Raw genomic sequence first — 20,568 nt, 5'->3', positions numbered from 1 at the left:
GGGAGACAAATTCATCTTTCAGCAGGACAATAACCTAAAACACAAGGCCAAATCTACACTGGAGTTACTTACCAAGACGACATTGAATGTTCCTGATTGGACTAGTTACAGTGTTGACTTAAATCGGCATAAATCTATGGCAAGACTTGAAAATGGCCGTCTAGCAATGATCAACAACTAACTAAACAACTTGAATATTTTTTTTTAATAATAATGTGCAAATACTGTATGACCCATGTGTCCGAAGATCTTAGACACTTACACAGAAAGACTCTCGGCTAAAAAACATGTTTTCAATTTGTCATTATGGGGTATTGTGTGTAGATGGGTGAGAAATGTTTTTATTTAATCCATTTTGAATTCAGGCTGCAACAAAATGTAGAAAAAAAGTAAGGGGTATGAATACTTTCTGAAGGCAGTGTAGATCAGGGGATACAATGGTCTTTGACGCTGTGGGTAAGCTGCAATATTATCTCTGGCCATCAGTGTATTACAGTGACACAGCTGTACTCTGACAGTAGAGTAAAGGCTCTGCTTGTAGTGTGTCTGCTAGCAAGCTAGCTTCAGAGAGCCAGAGAGCCCAGGCATGACTCCTCTGTTGCTCTGTCATATACTCACCTCTACCCCCCCCCCCCCCCCCCCCATTTCCATAAATGAATCAACAGCAGTAGAGTAAACAAATGCACTGCGGGGCCCAGCACGCCCCCATCCACTGGCCCAGCCCTTGCTTCCCTTTCCCTACCGCTTCACTTCCATCTCATATCCTGGTAGCTCTCTGCTGACTCCCTGCTTCCTCTTATGCTGCAGCCCCAGTCCCTCTCCCCCTATCACAAATCCCCCCCCCCAAAATCTCTTCTCCTCTCCTCTCCCCCCCAAAATGCGGAGCAGAGCAGATAGACTCTACACTGTGATTAATGCAGGTGCCACATTGTGCGGCACGGGCAATGTGGAGCTGCGATAGTTTCCCCCGCAGTGGACTCTTGCTCAAACACGACCAGACTGATGGGACAGGAGGGAGGGTGACTGGGAAAGGGGGAGGGGGAAATTTTTTGGCAATGCCAGTTCCGCCAGACTTACGGCCGGGATAAATCTTTGCAGGCATGTTTGTGAGGCAGGGGTGCAATAATGGGGTGGGGGGGCGGGGGTCAGCTTTGACAGCCATTACTCAGTGAATGGGGATCAGTTTCCTTCCTCTCTTGTGTCATACTGACCTCATCACATAGGGCCATATCTTCTATGAGCTAATGGCTAGGCTACAGTATGCTCTCTGTCACTGTCTGAAGGTCAAAAGCGAGTCAGAAACCAAGATGGTTATTTCCATCAACAGGGGATAAGTGATGACGGCATTCTGGCAAAAATTTTATTTTCACCAATTGAAAGATATGCATCACAATTGTGATCCAAGCCGCCAATAAAAGTGTCAAAAGGAAATAGATCTTAAATAGCGGATTCATTTCTGACTATAAATAGCCAAAAGTTGTTTGACGGAAGGTGAAATATACTGTAACCCTCTCAAACAAATGCTTATGTTGAAGACAACTAATTATAAAAAGTGCAGGCCAAGTTTGAGTATTCTCGAATGAATCATTGTAGGGGTAGTCACACATCCACAGCGGGGTAGCAATGATTAATTTACAAGATAACACCACAGCCTCTGCGGTACTGCCTAATACAATTGAGAAATATCTTTCAGAGCTCCGATAGCGAGTGATCAAAAAAAAACTTGAAAAATATGATTATAATGCTAACTGAATAACAAAGAAGATCAGACGCGTTTCACTTTTCTTCCCGAGCGATATACTTCACGCTCAAGGACACAGCGGCCAGGTTGTCTGGCAGGGCCCACATTTAAGACGATGGATAGATCCCTTTAGAGAAGCATTACCTGGGCCCCCAGAACTATTCTGCACAAGACAATTAGATTCCCTATTTGCAGAGCCTGTTGCCAGTGCTCTGATCTGATTGTGGTGTCACCACACACCCTATTAGATTGATTAATTCAATTTGAAGATGCAAGCAAAAACCTCTACAGAAGTCATAGGGAAGCGATCACTCTTGGTACGGAGTACGACGGGGGACACATATCACCAGCGGCAGATGGCAAATTGGATGTCCTCAAAGAGCACGTACGTTTATTAGTTCGCTCGGAACCCAACCTCTTTGTCATATCTTATTGCTGAAACGTAAATGGTGAATGTACAATTTCGTTTCGGTAGCTAGTGTGCTGTTAACTTTGTTATTCTCAATCATCACAAAAGATGATACAGTTGAGGTCATAGAAAGACCGCTGTATCATATCACTGACTAGTTAAATAAAGGTAAAATAAATAAATAAATAAAAATCTAGACAAAGCTCTCCATATACTCTGATTTACAATTCTATTATCTCTTATCAACTATCCGATGTAGAGTCCAATGCGGACAAGACACATTTCAAGGTTAATTACAACAATGTTGATTTATGCCGATACGGATAAAATATTGGAGTTGATAAATTCACACTTTTTTACAATCCAAACGAAGGGGGCTCATCGCTACTCATTAGCTACTAAAATATACGGTGGTTGTTGTAGGCTGAGAGTTGAGAGACGAAAGGTCTAATGGTGTGCTTAAAATGTGAAACAAAAAACGATGAGCGCCAGAAAGTGCTTTATGGAAGGCTATACATCAAATCCTGAGCAGAGACTGCCCTCAGAGCAGCCTTTTTCGGAGGCCTGCTTCTGAAAACGGTGTGGGGCTGGAGACGCATACTAAGTGGGCTAACCGACTGGCAGGGAGGGCAGTAAATTCAGGGCCCGCAGTAAACTAATTCGTGGTGCCGTTATTCTGTGGCTGTGTGGAGGAGGAATACTACTATCTCCAGACTTCATGGCCTGTCCGGTTTGAGATATTACACCTGCTGTTGCTCACCTCCCCCAGATCCACCCCTCTCAGGATCATGGCCAAGCCAGGAGGCGACCAACCCAGCCCAGATTAATGCTTCTCATCGGCGGCTGATGAGAAATTACACTTTAAGGTGGGCCACACAAAGAAAATGAGCCATTCCGTGATCAGCTTTGCTGCTTCCAAACTCCCCTCGCTACGCTTGTTATTAAGATAAGGAATACTAAAACATGCTGAGCATTTTATGCACAATCTAAAGATTTCCAGATAATAGGCTCCCTTAATCTGTTTTAAACAGGGTCTTAGAGAGATAAGAGACAGGTTACCAGGGTAATCAACACTTTGGGTCAATAGGTTGAGATTTTAAGTTCAAGAGCTTCTGAAGCTAATTTTTTGCTCACTAAAAGCGGGGGAAGCATCAAATGATTTTCGTGAGAAAGTCATGGGTCATTTGGGTTGAGAGGGAATGACTTGTCTTGGATGCTGATGTTGAGAGGCCGGATGCTGATGCTTCTTATCTGGGCCATAGAGATTGCCTTCGTCAATCTAAGCGTTTTCTCTCTGAGGTATATCCTCTACCATGGCTGAAACATGGCTGCATTTCAATCAGCAAGTTTACCTGCAGTGTTCCTAGGCCATCATTGAAAATAAGAATGTGTTCTTAACTGACTTGCCTAGTTAAATAAAGGTAAAATAAATAAAACAATAAAAAATCTAGACAAAGCTCTCCATATACTCTGATTTAGAATTCTATATTTATTTGACCTTTATTTAACTAGGCAAGTCAGTTAAGAACAAATTCTTATTTTCAATGACGGCCTAGGAACAGTGGGTTAACTGCCTGTTCAGGGGCAGAACGACAGATTTGTACCTTGTCTGCTCGGGGGTTTGAACTTGCAACCTTCCGGTTACTAGTCCAACGCTCTAACCACTAGGCTACCCTGCCGCCCCGGCAAAGATTAAAAGGGGTGAGCAATTTTTACATATCAAAAAAATATTCCACTGGGGTTGAAAAAAACGCTCCCAGAAATTGTGAACTACCCATTGATGGATTTACGGAAAGTGCTCATGCACATCTAGAGTACTGGGCTCGTTGTGTTTTCAACAATTGAGGTTGTCTTGTTCTGCAAGCAAAGCAGATGACAATGGAGATAAGATCTCAAGGCACTTGATTATCCTTTTTTCATGGCTCAGCATCCATCATTCGTCAATAGCATGTGCTTATTTTGGGAAGTGTCACTGGGTGTAAAATGGCTTTCCCCCGAGAGGAGAGTACTATAGCCAAGGGGACAGCGAGGCAGATCGAGTAAGGGTGACCTTTTTCACACCCCACTGCTGCCTTCCCATCAACACCAGCTCCTCTCAAGCAGCCTGTGAAAACGACTTTTTGGAAAAGGCCTTGGCACAGCACACCGGAATGGCAGATGTACAGAAACATGGGAATAGTCTAGATATAGCTCCTATTAGAGATTTAGCCCCCCCCCATGAAGACATTGGAATGTTCCTGCTATCTGATGCTGTTGAACTTGGAAGTAATACTCAGACCCCCTTATATTACGCGGCCCATATCTCCATCCGACTCTGCATGAGAAGATAAACGAAGCGCCGCTTTGCGTGTAACCCGGACATTTTAATTAGCTGCTCTTAAATTCAGCCTGACCCTGTTTCAACTTTGATTAGTCGGCAGTAGCAGTGATAAGGAGCTGTCACTCTGTCGGGGCCCATACACAGGGTTATTCAGAGCAAATTGTCTTCACCCATTCCACAGCTCCACAATACACTGTCTGCCAGTGGGAGAAATGTTCATGCCTCGGTGCAGGCTTAAAGGTACAATGGAGAAAGGAAAGCTGTGTAAAATGTCACAGTGTTGACCTATACAAAACCTTGCTCTGTTAATCTTGAGGCTCTGACTGGTAGCTAGGCTACAGCCCAGATAGCAGACGATTGTGGGCCAGATCTGGTCACATTACCTGGTATTGGGGGGCTGGATTTGGGCCATAATAATTTTGCTATCTGGGAACTGCTTGCTCACTTAAATGTTACACAGAAAAAGACAAAGCATAGATATGGGCACAAAACCCCCCTTGCCCTCCTCTCCTTCACACCCTCCACAGCCCACATCTCATCAGACTGCAATAATAGAAATACAGAACAAAGTGGTTCTATCAATCAGGCAAGAGGACATTGGCTTTTTACTGATGTTCCCCCCTCCTCCATCCTAAATGGTGTTTACCAAGCTCTAGCAAAGCCACCCTTCACCACACTCCACTGGAACCAGATGCTACTGTAGCCTGGGCCCGACAGGCCTCTTCCCTCCACTCTACTCTGACTAGATCAGTAAGAATGGCATGGTCTCATTCTGCCCCTCCATTTGTCTCTCTCCGTCTTTGTCTTTCTTCATCCCTCCCTCCCTCCCTCCCAACCCCATCCCATCCCTTCTCTCTTTACGCATCTCGAGATGGTTCATTTCGTCTCTCTCCCTTCTCTCTCACTCTCAAAGCAAACGTAAACACAAGTTGCTGCAAGATTCATTCACAGCAACAAGCACATCTACAGAGATGCAGCACATGGCACCGGGTCAACATGCGGCCGAGACAATTGTAAAATATGAATACACAATAGTACATCTTTTGTACTTACAGCCTTATTGAAATAGAAGGAACTGCGGTGCAGGTTCATAAATATTAAAACGGCAACCGTATAGACGAGCAAAGTTGTGGACTCTAGACACGTGACTTGGATTTGAGTCACAAATATTATGACTTGAGACTCGACTTGATATAAAATAACTTGTGACCTGACTTGGGCTTGGAGCCTCTGGACTGGATTTATGACTTGAAATGAGCTGGCCGGGATTCAAAACGTTTTGTCACTGTGGATTCCTGGATTCCTCTCCACACAGCTTGGAGACAGTAGCCGCAGAATCCCTCTTGCAACAGATTGGCTAGTGAAACGCACACTCGATTGGACCAGCAAACTGTCACTGAACACAGGTGGGTTAAATGTTTGCTGTTGCTTTTCACATGGGTAAATGTATAACGTGGCAAATTCAGTGGAGGCTGCTGAGGGGAGGACGGCTCATGATAATGTCTGGAAGGAGTAAATTGAATGGAAACTATGCGTTTGCTGTATTTGATACCGTTCCACCGATTCCACTCCAGCCATTCCCACAAACCTATCCTCCCCAATTAAGATGCCACCAACCTCCTGTGGGCAAATCTATATTCCATCTACTCCTAGAATAACTGCTAGTGTTTCATCGTTTCATCCCGTACCGTTTATTGCAACACTTAGACATGTCTGTTTCGTGTTTGATACGATACATTTTAATTGACCATTTCTTACCCTCTGAGTGGGCATGATGTTTATTGTGCACATGAACGTTCGCAAGAGTTATGAGGTAGAAGTTCTGTTTATTTAATTCAATGTATCATTTGTATAATACTTCCGGGTTAGGTCGGAGTTCCATGTGTCTGTTGTCACGTTCAGAACAACTGCGAACTGGTAAATCTCAGACTTCTGACTTCAGTGCTTTCAACCACAACTTGGAACTCGAGCTCCGTCTGGGGGAAAGAATCTTTTGAATGGTCATTCAAGTTGGAAACTCGGGCATCTTTCTAGAGCTCCGACCTGAAGAACACTGGTGTCATTATTCAAAGGTTATTTTCTTGTTTTTTTTTCTTAAACGCACCGCGTCCAATGCTTCTGTCATTCTGGATGTGCACGCGGCTTACGCACCCACCACGCTTTGGAGTTGAATAAGAGATAATGATTGTTCCACGTATGAATGGTGATAAAACACCATTAGGCTAATAATCAGTAAGTCTGGTTGAGACAAATGTATCAATGTAAAAATGGATGTAGGAATTGCTTTTTATATTGTAGAACCATTTTATTGGTTGTAATTGCCAATTGGGTAATTGTATGGTCCTGGGAGGGGTCAAGTGCTGATATGTACCTGTTTGAGCTCCTGTTAGAGAGATTTGATTTGGTTTCTCAAGGGGGGGGCTGTGCAGTCTTGCCCTCTACCTGTGTCCGTTCAGCTAGAACAGGTTAAGCCTGATACAGAGTGGCCTGTTGCCAGTGCTTAAATTGAAGCGGATCTGGCGCCTCTCAGATTTGACTAGTTCGTTCCGGCACCTGTTTGCCCGGATCCGGTACCTCTCACAGCATGATTTATTCATTGTTTCACTGTTCGCAACTGTAAACATTCTAATAAACACGATCAGTGTTAAATCAAGTTCAAGACCATCACGTAAAAGCACGGTGATCCTTCTGTGTAAATCATCCTATCCTGCTACACTGATTTGCGACCTGTTCTCTTATTTGCACATAGAGTTTATGAGGAGGGCCGGTGGGGTTAGTAACTGATCTTGACACAGGTCTTGGTAGTGGTGGTCGGCTAGTGAAGAGGTCCCAACGTAAACACGTCACGTAGCCTAGTCGTCTCCTTGCTGAATTTTAAACTGTGGGGAAAGCCAGATTTTAAAAAAATGGTTAAGAAAAGGCAATCGAGTTTGATTACCTTTATCAAGTCCAAAAATCACCACCACCCTACTAGCGAGTCTTTCCAGCGGCACCTACACTAGCTAGTAGGGTTACTAGCGAGTCAAGACTCAGTGAATAACCCCTGGCTTGTCATGCAGAATTCAATGCTGAGCTGTACAACATGCAAAAAGGTAAGGAGTTTGGGTCTTGAAATGACTGGAGGGATTAAACTAGCAAAAGAGTGGGCGGAATGTACATGAACAGTTCTGCCTCCGACGTCAAAAACACCAACAAAGAGCCCTCAGAAATAAATATTTTTTTAACAGGCCCGAACCAAGGCACATTTGGTGGCAGCAAGCATTGTACACAAGGATAAAGAGGACACCCAGATTATAGCTAACACTCAAAATAAAAAAAAATAGACACTACAGCCAGAGTCTTCCCGAACAGCCTCAGAAGGAGGCTTAACCTCACAGCCACAGGCGCGCTTATAGCTTTGAGCAAGAAATTGACTGTCAGGAGTTAAAATGGACTTGACATGGGAAGAGTCATTCTGGGAGATTTTGAAAACTAAGGTAGGGTTTTTTTCCCTTTACAAACTTGTTCCTGTACTGTGAAGTTAACCTGAATGTGCTTTATATTATTAAATAGGCAGGAGGCCTATATATTCTCATATGTGTGTTCTGCTGTAGTCTACAATGATTTATTTTATTTGAAGTTCTATTCTGAAATTGTGATATTTGTTCTACTGCTATATTGATTACAGCCCCACAGCTAAGTATGTGTGTATATGCATATGGTGGGTGTTCTGCAATGACATCTAAAAATGTTGCTGTACATTGACGTCTCGAAAGTTGGGCAATAAGAAATTCAGACTTGTGAAAGCCCCACAGCTGTACTCAAGTATGTGGGCATCCTTTGAATTAATCAGCACCTTTAGAAGCTAAAGGTGAAAAGTAAAATCAAATCATGTGAATGACATAGGTTGAAGTTGTTGAAAGTAGTCGAACAGGTAGGAATGCTGCAGGCTTGTTTGAGACTGGAAAAGGTAGTGAAAAGAGCACATCGAAGCATGGAAGAAGCTCTCTCCCCATATGAGCTTTACAGGTCTCATTACACAAGACATCCTACGGAGCTGGCCATGATACATTATTTTATGGCTGGAAGTGAGAGTGCTCTGTAAAGCCTAGAGTAGTGGGACCTGTTGTTAGCATTACAAATTGTACTCATATATACACCATGTAATTCACAAGAGTACACCCTCTACAATGTGTACTCATATATACACCATATAATTCACAAGAGTACACCCTCTGCAATGTGTACTCATACATACACCATGTAATTCACAAAGGTACTGAAGCAAAAGGACCTCAACAGTGCATCTGCAGTTCTGGGCAGTTTTGTTTACTTCACATTGCAGAGGGCATACTCTTGTGAATTACATGGGGTATATAGGAGTACACATTGCAGAGGGCATACTCTTGTGAATTACATGGGGTATATAGGAGTACACATTGCAGAGGGCATACTCTTGTGAATTACATGGGGTATATAGGAGTACACATGGCAGAGGGCATACTCTTGTGAATTACATGGGATATATAGGAGTACACATGGCAGAGGGCATACTCTTGTGAATTACATGGGGTATATAGGAGTACACATTGCAGAGGGTGTACTCTTGTGAATTACATGGTGTATATATGAGAGACAGCAACAGCACAACAGTAACACAGGTCATATAATTTAAGTGGTTTTCTAACGAGTTACTCAAGGTCAACATCTCTTGAATTCGTAAAAGTTGATGAGTCGTACGTTTCAGTGCGTACATGTACGGTCATCGCATACCAATCACCTTGATTCTGAATTCCCCTATACAGTACTTGCCTGTACTGTATATTTAATGTACAACACAGGCAGAACTTGGATAGCTGGGAGTCATGTCTCAAACTGGTACTACTCTCCTAATTTCATTTTCCGCTAGACTTGTCAGAGTGTGAGAGGACCCGTCTACTACATGGGGAAACAGGAACACTTTCAATTCCACTGATGAAGCCAAACAGCCAGGCATCTTCACAATTGGGCCCACAAATATTGAGACAGCTATTTAAACAGCACTGATCAAACATAAGTGAATAAAACTGAATTTCAATGGGCAATAGGACGATCGCCTGGAAGGACAACAGAAAACTCAGCACAACCACGAATAAGCACAAGCTGAGCATCTGTCTGAAAATATGATCTTTGCCTGATAAGAAAACTGACAGTGAATTTTAGGGAAATGGCATGATGGGTGGAAGCGAATCAGTGACACGCACTCAGTCCGCATGACTCTCTCTCCCGTGCCCTTTCCCACTCGCTCTCTTGATGAAGTGAGAGAACTTGTACTCTGTGACCAAAAAAAAACTGTGAAAACGGTTTATAGCAGCAGTAAAAGCTGCTGATTACACAGCCTTACCCACAAGTCAATGACCTTATGCATTAATCCAAGCCTCGACAGGGGCACAACTGGAATGATGACCATGTAGCCATTCTGGGAGGACACCACACACACACACACTCATGCACGCACACACACACATACACGTCCGCTGTTTCTCATTCAAATTGTATTCTGAGATAATAAGTTTCTCTCTAACAACACTCACAGTGCTCTCTCTGGCCAGCCCAGACATCCCCTCCAGTGATTCCTGTGTCATTGATGCCTGTCTCACAAAATAATCTGTTACATAGCAGCAGACAAAAATCAGTGTCGCTTATCTCCAACTCTCAGGTGCATGGATAAAGGCAGGAGACCCCAGCGGCAGACTGGACCTGATGAGTTCAGTGAACACACACTGCAGGACAGGCTGGAGAGATTCAACTCTGTTTGCTGCACGGCTCACACAGGAATAGTTTGAGGATGGAGCACCACAATGCTGTTACTGGAGCATCGCTGAGAGCGGTTAAAATGATTTTGTATTTGATTTTATTGAACCTATATTTAACTAGGAAAGTCATGGTAAACAAAGTTGAATGGTAAACAGTATGAAGTATGGCCATTTTAATGAAGATGATAAACACGCTTGAGTAAAAATAAATCCACTCTGGTGATTTAGGATCCGGTATAAAAGCAGAGGTTTATGTACAGTGGAGGGATATTTTTGCAGGATCTGCAGCAGAGTGATATACGTGCACCTCATGCAAGAATGCATACAGTATGCTATGAAATTGAAAAATATCTGGGCCAAAGTCGGCTAAGTCAAATTCAGTTCCCAGTGGATTTCACAGGGCCAGTACTTCAGAGCGATGCTATGCTTTCTGAGCAGACTGTGTATTCTTACATTTGTATTCAGACCATACCAATGCAGTCTGTGGGAGGACTGGGGCTACTTAAAAAAAATATGAAAAGGCTGTCATGCAGTGCATTAATTTGTATTGAAATTTCATCCACATATACAGTAAACAGTTTGTTCCACGCTCACTTTCCATATTTTCTTCAAGGCAAGTGAGCGTGTGTGTACGTCTGTGTGCACATCTGCATCTGTGTGTATGAGGAAAAAGTACATAACACAAGATATACCAGACAATGCACGCTGGGTGAAAAGTTCACAGGTGAGGAAGGCAGCTCTAAAATACTTAACCCCTTTCACTGTGATTGACTCCACATAACCATTGTTTGCCATCTGGAAGATACAGTATCTGCAGGTTTGGGGAAATTCAGATCCTCTTTGTGTCAATCTAAGCTTCCTTTGAATGTGGTTGTTTTTCCCTGGCCCAGAACAGCAGGTGGATAATGGAGACAGCCTCTGTATGATCTGCCGGCTGCATTATATTATTTTCCCGGGAATAAAAATGCCTTTGCATAAAATCCTGATCTCCTGCTACACTCAGCACCATATGTGATTTTGGACAAAGTCCCTTTCTCAACAAAAAAAAAACATAACTGAGGCAATTTTGGTTCTGTTTCTTCAGACTCATAAGGGCTTTTCACACTACTGAGCCAAACCAAGCCAAGCTGTACAGGAGCTGGTGACATTTACATGTTTACATTTTACCAGACACTCTTATCCAGAGCAACATACAGTAGCAATTCAGGTTAAGTGACTTGCTCACATTGACATATTTTTCACCTTGTCAGCTCGGGGAATGGAACCAGCAAACTTTCAGTTACTGGCCCAACGCTCTTACCCGCTAGGCTACCTGCTGCCCACATTGGCTGGAATCATGCTGAAAAGAAGAATGTACAAATAAGATATGCGAGGCAGCACAGTTTGGTTTAGCTCTGCACAATAGTGTGAAAAGGGTAATGGCTTGTTTTGGCGCTATACTACAGCAACAAACACATGCAGGAAGATTCCGACAGAAGAAAACAAAGTGGAAAAGTCAAGAGGGAGAATATCTCTGTCACGGCCGTCGAATGAATAGGACCAAATAATAATCCACAATAACAGTGCCGCTTAAGCGCTATGTGCCACAAACAACATTAACTTCCCACACTGAAAGGAGGGAAAAGGGCTACCTAAGTATGGTTCCCAATCAGAGACAACGATAGACCGCTGTCCCTGATTGAGAACCATACCCAGGCCAAAACATAGAAATACAAAATCATAGAAAACAAAAACAGAGAAAGCCCACCCCAAATCACACCCTGACCAAACCAAATAGAGACATAAAAAGGCTCTCTAAGGTCAGGGCGTGACAATCTCCAGCGAATACTGATAGTACAGTACATCTCACCCATGTTTAAACTGTAACAACTGTGCTTCACGGAAAACAAATAATTTCCTTCCCTCCGGCACTTCAGAGGTGGTGCTACCGTATATTAGTCCTCCCATCCCTCCCATGCAGCTTGCTTTGCAAGTCAGTGAACAAGAGAACTCCGTCTTCCTAAAAAATCTTCAAAGGGTTTCCTGTGACCAGGTAAGGTCCTGTCTGCAGTCCTGTCTTTCTTAATTCCCCATCCTTGAAAAGTGTGATGTCTGCAGCACAATTTACAGAATTAAAGCAGCCTGGCTCTTTCTCTCAGCCCCCTCTGTCACATTCATACATGTTCAATGGGGAGTAATGGCCGACCACAATGTAGCCCACTGTACTACACTAGACAAACAACAGGGGGACTTCACACTCCCTCTGTTGCTCCTCTATACTCCTCTACTCCCGGGCCAAAGCCTTATTGAGGAGAGCAGTGGAGCAGCGGCTGATTACGTTACATAACGTACCTTTGATCTCCGGAGGCGTTAGTCTCTAATCCATCTTGAAGCGGCACAGGAAGCAGACGGCGTTGAGGTGAGGTGCCCACTCAGCTCCTATACGGCTCTCCGCATCCCAAACACCACCCTCACCACTCTGCAGGATGCTGGGTCACACTGCTGCTGACACGCTGCAAGACACAGGGGACAACCCAGGGATAAACAGTCTGGTGCTAACTAAACATCACTTTAGAAGTGGTAGTCTGCCACGTCACAATATCAACTGCATGAAAAGGCCTCATAATGTAATGTCCTCATAATACAGAATTAGACACTATTAAGAAAGTATTAAATACTGTGTATTTAGGATTTTCCACTGTTTCACATGGGTCTAGAATAGGCTAGGCCAGATTACACCTATGCCAGATTACACCTTTGCCAGACCAAATAAACCATGCAGGATAAATAACATCCTTTTTTTTTTTAAACATTAAATGCATTATGAAATATGACCTTAATTATTTTAGAGCTTTTTAATTGGAATTCAGTCAATTGCCAAAACATTGAAAACAAAAATCCATTGTCTCTAACAACACAGAATAAAGCAGTTAAAAGTGCAATATGCAAAAGTATGTAAAAAAATAAAAATAAAATGGAAAAGTTATAGCACACATAGAACATGTCTACTGCTTCTTGGACTTGCCTTCAATGAGAAGGGTCGGGTCGCCCATAAAGTTACATGCTGCATCTTTAATGAGAGACCCATGATGGTAGTGACTGCTCATTACTGCATATCACTTATTAACCATCATTTATTCACATTACTTTACTTTCAGTTGTGTATAACTTTTTTTTTATTAGGACTTTTACTTCATTTCTTAGTCAACATCTCATCTCTGCTCAGGTAGTAGCAGCCAGACATTCAGACAACCATCTCACATTATTTATGTGCTCCCCATGGCTAGTGAAAAGAGTAGCCCCTGATTATTGGTTGCCACCGCTGCAAATGCTGCAAGGCTTCTGACAAAATCACTATTTTAGTAGTTCTTCAAAGTATATAAGGCATACTTTCAAGACTTCTACAACCAACAATTGGGTAGTAGAGCTACAGTGCATTCCGAAAGTATTCAGATTGTTTTTCCCCCATCAATGTACACACAATACCCCGTACTGACAAATGCAAAAACATTTACATTCGTTTTCAGACCCTTTACTCAGTACTTTGTTGATGAACCTTTGACAGCAATTACAGACTCGAGTCTTATGGGGTATGGCGCTACAAGCTTGGCACACCTGTATTTGGGGAGTTTCTCCCATTCTCTGCAGAACCTCTCAAGCTCTGTCAGTTTGGATGGGGAACATCTACAGAGATGTTGAATCTGGTTCAAGTACAGGCTCTGGCTGCGCCACTCAAGGACATTCAGAGACTTGTCCCGAAGCCACTCCTGCGTTTTCTTGGCTGTGTGCTTACGGTCGTTGTCCTGTTGGAAGGTGAACCTTCACCCCAGTCTGAGGTCCTGAGCTCTCTGGATCAGGTTTTCATCAAGGAGCTCTCTGTACTTTGCTGCGTTCATCTTTCCCTCGATCCTGACTAGTCTCCTAGTCCCTGCTGCTGAAAAATATCTCCAAAGCATGATGCTGTAACCACCATGTTTCACCGTAGGGATGGTGCCAGGTTTCCTACAGACGGGACCCTTGGCATTCAGGCCAAAGATTTTATGGTTTTATCAGACCAGAGAATTTAGTTTTTCATGGTCTGAGAGTCCTTTAGGTGCCTTTTTGGCAAACTCCAAGTGGGCTGTCATGTGCCTTTTACTGAGGAGTGGCTTCAGTCTGGCCACTCTACTGTAAAATACTAATTGGTGGAATGCTGCAGAGATGGTTCTCCCATCCCTACAGAGAAACTCTGGAGATCTGTCAGAGTGACAATCAGGTTTTTGGTCTCCTTCCTGACTAAGGCCCTTCTCCCCCGATTGCTCAGTTTAGCCGGGTTGGCCAGCTCTAGGAAGAATCTTGGTGGTTCCAATCTTCTTCCATTTAACAATGATGGAGGCCACTGTGCTCTTTGGGACCTTCAATGCTGCAGACTTCTTTTTCAGGTTCGATCCCAGGCTGTAGTGATGCTTCAGCCGGCCGTGACCGGGAGACCTATGTGCACAAATGGCCCAGCATCGTCTGAGTTAGAGGAGGGTTTGGCCGGCTGGGATTTCTCCCTGTGGTGGGCAGTGCACCTGCAAGCTGACTTCGGTCGCGAGTTGGACAATGTTTCCTCCGACACATTGGTGTGGCTGGCTTCCGGGATGAGCGAGCAGTGTGTCAAGAAGCACTGCGGCTTGGCAGGGTCGTGTTTCGGAGGACACAAGTATCTCACATTCGCCTCTCCTGAGTCCGTAGGGGAGTTGCAGCGACGGGACAAGACTGTAACTGTCAATTGGAAATCACGAAATTGGGGAGAAAAAGCGGTAAAAGTACCAAAAAATGATTAATAATAATAATAATAATTCTAAAAACCTGTTTTGGATTTGTAATTATAGGTTATTGTGTGTAGAATGATGAGGATTTTTTTTGAAATGTAATCCATTTTAAAATAAGGTTGTAACGTAACAAAATGTGGAAAAAGGGAAGGGGTCCGAATACACTGTATACCTCCAGAACTGTCTATATCCCTCTCATTGCTGTGTTGTGTACATTCCTCTCTCATGTCATCTGGGTGTGGTGCCGGGAAGAACATGCGCAATGTATTCTGGTCATCATAGTTAATTACCACATTTCTAGCGCTGAACTAGGTAGAATATTTGCCTATTAAAAACTACAACTCCCTACAGCGTCCCACAGTTCATTCTTGATTTGATGTCTCTCGTGCTTGATTGGATTTCTCTCTAGAGAAATGGCTCATTGTGCTCATTAAAAAAAAACGAAATGGAATTCAAGTAATTGATCCGATGTCAGAAACAACATTTAGGTTAATTGCTCAGCACTAGCCTTTGTGCATATCCTGGATCTTTGAAACTGATCAGCATCATAAAGAAGACAACGCCACAATATTGCAAATTGTTTCATGGTAAATGAGAAGGTAAATGTAATTTACAAGACAAACATGAATCAAATGTCATTGCATTTTAAAAGCGCATCTTTCTCGGAGGAGAAATATTCAAATTCCTTAGAGGGCAACCTGATCACTTAGAACTGTGACAAAAGAAATGCTCGACACAGCAACACCTGTGACTTATTCCTTCATGCATCCTTGATTCCTTCTGGACTCTACTGATAAATTACACTCCCTGGTTTACTGATTACCCTTATACCATTACAAACATCGAAGCATGATCAGAAGGAAAGCGTGCACAGTAGGCCTTCAATAGGACTATAGGAAACATGTCAAACAGAGCCAGGAATCTCAAACCCTGTTCCTGGAGAGCTACCCTCCTGTAGTTTTCGATTCAACCCCATTGTAACTAACCTGATTAAGCTTATCAACCAGCTAATTATTAGAATCAGGTGATTAAAGGTTGGAGCGGAAAAAAAAACTACAGGACGGTAGCTCTCCAGGAACAGGGTTGGAGAGCCCTGGTCTAAGCCAATGAAACATAATCAAAGGGCCAAAGAATATATCAAACACTGTTACTTCAATAGCCTTGACATGTATCCAGATCCTAAACACAAGTCAAAGAAGGCGTGCCATTTGACTGGTATCGTTTAAGACAGAGCATCCTAACCTGAGGTGTTTTCAATTCTACTGGGGTTGGATAGGGGAGAAAAACCCCAGAAAGTTTGCGGTTTTCAAAATGTTTTTGTCCGGGCTAAAAAGTTGTCCAATATGTCTTGTTAAGAGATTTAAGGTATCTATCAAGAGACTATGTACAGTAAGCATGGAGGAGATAGATCAAATGAATATTTGAACAGCTTTAATACGGTTCGAGGATATGTAAGTAAAAATAGGGAGAACTTTTGCAAGTGCAAAATGTACTTGTCCTGACAGATCCAAAGTCTCAGAGGAAATTATATATTGGTGATAAAACTTCCCTCTGGTCTTCATAGTCTGTGAAACATTGAGATAGCCCTTACAAAAGGGAGTTTGTTGTGGCAAACTTCCCTCAAGTTTGTGGCAGATTTGCTGCAAACTAAATAGTTTGCCACAAAATGTTGCCAGAAGTTTGAAAATGTTTGTCACTAGTGGTGAATCTGCAGTAAACCTGAAGCAACAATATTTATTCTCCACTAGTGGCAAACAGTTTACCAGAAGTCATTTCTGGTGAACACATAAGTTCACCAGAAGACCAGTAACCTGGTCTTGGAACTAATTACTTAAACATATGAATTCAACTTCCTAATAAACATTTAAATTGTGTTAGCTAATTGATGCCTAGTTAGCAATGTCATGTTTTATGAGATAGAGTGAAACACATTTTGTTGATACCAGTTTCCATCTGTCAGCACCACTGACTGGCTAGCGCTTAGCTAGCTAACATTAACTATCATATTTTTGCTAAATTAATTCAAATCTAGGAACAGATTTAAGAGTTGATTTAGTAAGTCCCAGTTTATGCTAGCTACATGGTTTGTTTATATACAGTGCCTTGCGAAAGTATTCGGCCCCCTTGAACTTTGCGACCTTTTGCCACATTTCAGGCTTCAAACATAAAGATATAAAACTGTATTTTTTTGTGAAGAATCAACAACAAGTGGGACACAATCATGAAGTGGAACGACATTTATTGGATATTTCAAACTTTTTTAACAAATCAAAAACTGAAAAATTGGGCAAAGGGTCGCAAAGTTGAAATGTGGCAAAGGGTCGCAAAGTTCAAGGGGGCCGAATACTTTCGCAAGGCACTGTAGCTTTTATACAAGGCAGAAATATTGTTTCCTTGCTGAAAAATATATAGAATACCAGTATCAGTGAGAAGCAAGCAACCTCAAGGCAACTTTGTAACAGCTGACCCCATTTTTCCAAAGACAAACCGTCCCATCAGCCGCTAAGTCTACCTTTTAAGATGACAAAATATAACATGATTTCAGTGATTGTTTTCAGTATACTAATTTGTTTTAAGTTTTCTGATTGTTTCAGTGCATGCATTCAACAAGCTTTGACCAAAGGACTTCCACCAGGCCGTTATCACACCAAAAAGGCAATAGGGTTTGATTTAGTTTTCATTTTTATCTGTTAAGGCGTTGAATACATGTTTAGTATATTTAGTACATTTAGTTTTCTCTGTGAGATGCAAGTTCATTTAAAGTTATGTGATTTGGTTTATGCAGATACAACATTTCAATGGTGTTAACACACAGTAACCAAAAACCTGATCTAATTTGCATATTCATACTGAGTTTGAAGAAAGTTTGCCGCGAACAGTAGAATGTTCGCCACAAAATTCCCCTAATTGCTTGCCAGATATTTACAACTTGCAAATTGGCCGCAACAGTTTGCCGCAAAACCAATTTGCATGTGAAAATATGAGCTTGCCGTAAATGTATGGCAAATGGGCCAAAGATTTGCCACAACTGTTTGTAAGAAGTCATTTTTTTGGTAAGGGAGCTACAGAGATAGTTTAACTTTGTGTTTTTTAGCCCAACAGCTACTGACACCATTCAGCCTTGTATCACTCATCCCAAAGGACAACTTCAGTCTTTTATCTGTAGCTCACTCACCCATACTGTTGAAAAGTTTACTGTACAGCATGCTTTGAGCTCTATCCCTGCTTAGTAAGCCAAGTACAGTATTACTAAATCTACCACAGCAAAAAATTGATTATACTTAGCCTGCAAGTGGCTCAAAGCATAGTGTGACACAACATAAAGAAAGGGAAGTATGAGATTAAATGTTGGGTGAAATAATGACACAAAGGGCTGTAGATGTACAGGCTAAAAGCATCAGGACTGGCTGAGTGCAGTACATTAAAGAGGTTAAACTTCTCCAAATTGCAACTCTATGTGACAAAAGGGTGTCTGAGTACAGCACAAATTATAGGCAAAACAGTAATCTGACTGGGGTTGGCATTGGGGGTTTAAAAGGACATGGCCCTCTGAAATCTAAGTTTGTTTGATGTTTCCAGACCTCCAAAGCAGTGTAATGTCAATATGAGTCCACATCCCACGTCATTGGATGTGTAGATACATGTCTACATGCGTTAACCCCAATGAATGGAGAATATAAGCACCGTAACATCACATGGGGTTTACGTTTTACATACATTTTACATTGTGGCATAAAGCTGGATATAAAAACAGAACACCTGGGTTGTGAACACATCATGACATTAGAATACTTTTCAGGTCTGAAAACACCTGATTTTGAACTGTACTGTCCCTTTAACTTCTTACCTCATTTTAAAGAAAACATTAACCAGCCAAGCCATAAACCTCTTTCATCGTGAGCAAATGGTTCAGCAAACTTTCCTTTTGATTAGATGCAAGCGAACTTAAATAATAATAATACTAATTTGATTAGGCGTTAACATTTGGGTTGTTTGAAGAGATTAAATCAAACTAACATTTGGGGTGTTTGAAGAGATTAATATCAAACTTGTTTCCACACTTCTGCCAATACACCAAGACGTATGCACGCAATTATGTTTTTGGGGAAAATCAGCAATTACTGATAAGATAAAATTGACTGCCGTGTTCGTTGACAAATATCTGCAGTTGGTTTATTCATGAATTTCATGAAGGCACCATTGCCTGGGTAGCTGCGGGGCATGTTTTAAAACACACATAACTGGTGCATTGCAAATGCTATATTAAAAGAGACCTTGCAAAATTGTGTTCATGCATTTTGGACCATCTGCACAGAGAAACCACAGCCTCGAGGCTCATTGACTCGCTGTAAACTGATTTTAAAAAATCATTCTCCGACTGAAAGTTAGTCTTAACATGACAGTGTAACCATCGATCATAGTGCATGTGAATCTCGTCTATCCAAATCATTTAAGAACCATACCGGACTCATGCACAGTCAAGGTCTTTCCCACCAAAATAACATTGACCCTTGGGACCAAGTGAAGCACGGACTCCCCAGAGTATATTTTACCACCAGTCAGCGAGACAAAAATGTCCTCTCTCTCGCTGTCTCTCTACATGGTCATAGAAAACACAATGACAAAGAGGACTAGACTCCTTGTTGCGTTCACTGTCTTCAAATTCCCTGTCATAGATGAGCCAATGCGCAGTGTGCATGTAATTCCACATCTTTTAATAAAGTGAAACTTTCACAAAAAAAACAGGTAAACAAAAACCGAACGTGACGCAACCGTGGCGCACACAAACACACACAGAAAATAAATAATTACCCACAACATTAGGTGGGAAAAAGGCTGCCAAAGTATGATTCCCAATCAGAGACAACGATAGACAGCTGCCTCTGATTGGGAACCACACTCGGCCAAAAACAAAGAAATAGAAAACATAGAATTCCCACCCAAATCACACAATGATCTAACCAAATAGAGAAATAAAAACAGCTCTCTAAGGTCAGGGCGTGACACTCCCAGTTTCCTCCCAGTTGACACGCAGGGGAACGATGAAGAATTCTGTGAAACAAACTGTCAACTTACTAGACATTATTTGCCCTTTATCAAGTGAACTTCTGAATTTACAGGATGACTTGATGACAGCAGATCAACAAAAAAAATGTATCCATATTAATAGCAACACAGCGGTGTCAGTAACTGGTAAATTACAGGCTGTGACAGCTAAAACATTTTTGACATGCAGGACTTAACATGTTCAAAGCTAAGAAGGAATGCCTATAGAGGTTGATGTAATTTTGGAGATATTTTGTTTTGCCATAGTTGCCAACGGTAAAGTTGGCCTCCAGCCCCTCCCAGGACCTTTACAGGTCTACTCTCTCCTCAATATTCCTAAATGTGTGTGTTTACACGGGGAATTAAAGGAGGCTCATTAAATATGTTTTTACTGCATGCCAGTGCAGGGGTGATGTATTTTCAGCAGGCCTTCGGTCCTTAATGGCTTCGCATAAAACCAGAGGTATTTTCAATCGGAAGAGTAAAAAGCTCCTATAAAAATA

At 42.2% G+C, this 20,568-nt stretch overlaps 1 protein-coding gene and 1 pseudogene across 1 annotated transcript in view; one reads left to right on the top strand and one right to left on the bottom strand.

The window, feature by feature from the left end:
• LOC149972332 (uncharacterized) overlaps positions 1–20,568 on the top strand; it is a 180,095-nt pseudogene that overhangs the window by 31,998 nt on the left and 127,529 nt on the right.
• Positions 1–20,568, bottom strand: part of LOC110503540 (glutamate receptor ionotropic, kainate 4-like) — a 433,335-nt gene that overhangs the window by 303,640 nt on the left and 109,127 nt on the right. The window contains exon 2 of the mRNA XM_036961231.2: positions 12,576–12,736. The gene's annotated coding sequence lies outside the window, so the exon portion shown is untranslated. The remainder of the gene's footprint in view (positions 1–12,575; positions 12,737–20,568) is intronic.

The sequence above is a fragment of the Oncorhynchus mykiss genome, chromosome 24 (genome assembly GCF_057628025.1).
Source record: "Oncorhynchus mykiss isolate SJ-2025 chromosome 24, ASM5762802v1, whole genome shotgun sequence".
NCBI lineage: Eukaryota > Metazoa > Chordata > Actinopteri > Salmoniformes > Salmonidae > Oncorhynchus > Oncorhynchus mykiss.
The sequence above is the reverse complement of the archived record's forward strand: the minus strand, read 5'-3'. Positions and strand labels throughout refer to the sequence as shown.